Below are 3,531 nucleotides of genomic sequence, written 5' to 3'. Positions count from 1 at the left end.
CACCTTGTCTCCTTCATTCCCGGCCAAGTTTGAATCTTTATGAACTGGAATGGTGTCACCACCCTCAGAGATCATCAACTGTTCGTCTGTCATGGCCAAATCGACCGGAGTCATTTTGATAGGAATATCGAGGGCGTCAAACAAGCAAAAAAAATTCAAGATCCAATGGACCAAGATTTAATCATTGGAAGTGGGCTAATGACAAGAGAAAGGTTGAAGAGAATGCAAGAAGTAATTCAAGCCCAATCCAACTTAGTCTTTGCTAATGGGATCAAGTCACAATCGGAGGCCCAACATGTGAGCTTAATTTTATCAATTCAAGCCCAAGGAAGCCCACATTAGGAGCCCAACTCGTCCAAGTGCAGCCATGCGGTCAAAGAAGACCTTTCAAATATATTCAAAGTGCATTTATACACCAATTTTCGGATTCACATGGTAATGCATGGGTTTTACTCATTTTTTACCAAGAATGCTTAGTTTTTAGTCATTTTTGACCAACTATTGAATGTAAGTCCACCAAGGAGTCACTTGGGGATATTAAAGGTTTATTTGTAAGTGTTTGAGGCCTATAAAAGGCACATACCAGCCATGCATGCGGGGGAAGAATGGAAGTTATTCAAGAATTGATCTAGTTTATAAAATATTGAGTGTTCTCTTACTTTGGAGAGTTATACACTTGTTTTTTTTCGGTAAATGTAAGTTTCATTAACTAAAATAATAGTACAGTACAACAATGTGGTTATCAGTTGGTTTCTCCCTCGACAGACCAAGGGATACGCCACAGTCTATATAAAGCTAGTGTACTGACTGATCTAGGTAGAGTGATACTAAGGATCCGCTGCCTGATATCCTCAACAATCAATAAAGCGATAGTGCTAGGTGTGCTCGAATCGTCTCAAGTTTCTCTCCCTCCAAATGTGGTAAACACATGATGCTAATAGTGCTCGATAAGATATGTTAACAATGTGCTTACCTCTCCTTCTCTGGGAAGCCCATTCAATATCCGTTATCCAGTCTCTATTGGGCCAAGAATATCGTACCATTCTCCGGATCGCTGTAAGACACTGTCGACTAAATCTGCACTGAAAGAATAAGTGGCCATGTGTCTCTGTCGCTCCCTCGTTACATAGAATACATGGGCCAAGGTGGGCTAACCATGGTTTGTCCGTCGTAGCCAACTTGCCTAGAATAGCAAGCCAAAGGATGAACAAGTGACGTGGAATCTTCAGTGATCTCGAAAGTAGTGAAGACCAGCCTACTTTCATTCCTGGGGGATCAAAAAGCCTGTATAGAACCTGAACTGTGGGTTGCCCCTGATCAAATCTCCAAATAATGCGGTCCTCTCCTCCATGGATGGTGGGTAATTGTGTGTGATCTCTAGACACTCAAAATCTGTGATAGGAGGCCACTGCCACTCTCCTCCATTAATCACCATGCTCAGTCTGGTTGTTAACTCCATTCCGAGTAGCCTCAGTCCCCGTGGAAATGTGACACTAGGAGGGCCGAGATAATGCCACGGGTCCTGCCAAAGGTAGAATTTCCTCCCGTCTCCAATCTGATAGTCCACCATAGGGCGGAGGAAAACGCGTAGACGTAGAATTTTCCGCCAACCCCATGAGCCTCCATGTTCCCTAATCGTCCAAATGGAGGTGTCTCGTAACCGACCTTGGTAAAGCCATTCAACCCAAACTGAGATCCTATCGCATCTAATGATATCACAGAGCTTCTTCGTCATTAATGCACGATTCAAGATAGAAATATCCTTGAATCCTAGTCCTCCCTCATCCTTCGGCCGACATTGATCTTTTCATGCTACCTTCGCATAACCACTGTTTGTTGTCCCCTTCCACAAGGAAGTTCGCAGTTCTTCTCAATTTCGTTTGTAACTTTCTTTGGCAGGATGAACGCTGATGCCCAATATAAACTCAGCGACAAGAGTACAGATTTAATAATCTGCACCCTACCAGCATAAGAAAGAGCCATACCCTCCCAACCAATGCGTTTATCAATCTTCAACAATAATGGACTACAATCGGCAACTGTTAATCGAGAAGATAAAAGAGGTAGCCCCAAATACCTCATCGGTAAGACTCCCTCTTGAAACCCGAATGCTCCCAGCATCTCCTCTCGTAATCCTTGTGCTGAACGTGAGATAATAAGATGGCTTTTCGCACATTCAGCCTGAGCCCCGACCATTCAGCAAAGCGATCCAATCCTGTCTTAAAGACTCCGATAGAGTCCATATCAGCACGACAGAATAGCAACAAATCGTCAGCAAATCCCAGCTGAAAAATCCTGGCTTCATCACACTTCCAATGAAAGGAAAATAATTCATCCTGGTTAATCAACTGTAGGAAATCCAAGTGTAGGACTTTCATCACAAGCATGAACAGGTACGGTGATAGAGGATCACCCTGCCAAAGCCCCCTGGCCCCCCTAAAGAAGCCGTGAGGTTTCCCATTCAGCCCTACAGAAAACGAGGGTGTTGTGACACATGCCTCAATCCAGTTCACGAATGTATAAGGGAACCCAAATAACTCCATCACAGCAATCAGGAAGTCCCACTCCACCGTGTCATATGCCTTCCGAATGTCTACTTTTAAAGCACACCGGGGTGGTAGACGGGCCTGGTTATATCCCGTAAAAAGTTCCTACGCCAACATAATATTGTCTCCTATGCTTCGTCCGGGCACAAACGCCCTTGGCACGGACTAATAAGTTTGTCCAGTATTACACTCAACCGTTGGACAAGGAGCTTTGCAATAATTTTGTACAATACATTGCAGCAAGATATAGGACGAAAAATAATTCATCCTGGTTAATCAACTGTAGGAAACCCAAGTGTAGGACTTCCATCACAAGCACGAACAGGTACGGTGAAAGAGGATCACCCTGCCGAAGCCCCCTAGCCCCCCTAAAGAAGCCATGAGGTTTCCCATTCAGCCCTACAGGAAACGAGGGTGTTGTGACACACGCCTCAATCCAGTTCACGAATGTATAAGGGAACCTAAATAACTCTATCACAGCAATCAGGAAGTCCCACTCCACCGTGTCATATGCCTTCCGAATGTCTACTTTTAAAGCACACCGGGGTGGTAGACGGGCCTGGTTATATCCCGTAAAAAGTTCCTACGCCAACATAATATTGTCTCCTATGCTTCGTCCGGGCACAAACGCCCTTGGCACGGACTAATAAGTTTGTCCAGTATTACACTCAACCGTTGGACAAGGAGCTTGGCAACAATTTTGTACAATACATTGCAGCAAGATATAGGACGAAAATCACCAACAGTCATAGGGGAATGTACCTTTGGTATGAGCGCCAAGAGTGTAGTATTTATCTGCTTCAGCAATCGGCCCGTATTAAAGAAATCCAATACTGCTGAAGATACCTCCTGCCCCACTATGGGCCATGCAGCTTTGAAGAAGCCCGATGAATACCCGTCTGGCCCAGGTGCCTTATCTTCAACAATGTCAAAAACCGCCAGCTTGACATCCGTAGGTGTGAATGGCAAGACTAAGGATCTGACA

Source organism: Sesamum indicum, unplaced genomic scaffold (assembly GCF_000512975.1).
Source record: "Sesamum indicum cultivar Zhongzhi No. 13 unplaced genomic scaffold, S_indicum_v1.0 scaffold00222, whole genome shotgun sequence".
NCBI lineage: Eukaryota > Viridiplantae > Streptophyta > Magnoliopsida > Lamiales > Pedaliaceae > Sesamum > Sesamum indicum.
The sequence above is the reverse complement of the archived record's forward strand: the minus strand, read 5'-3'. Positions refer to the sequence as shown.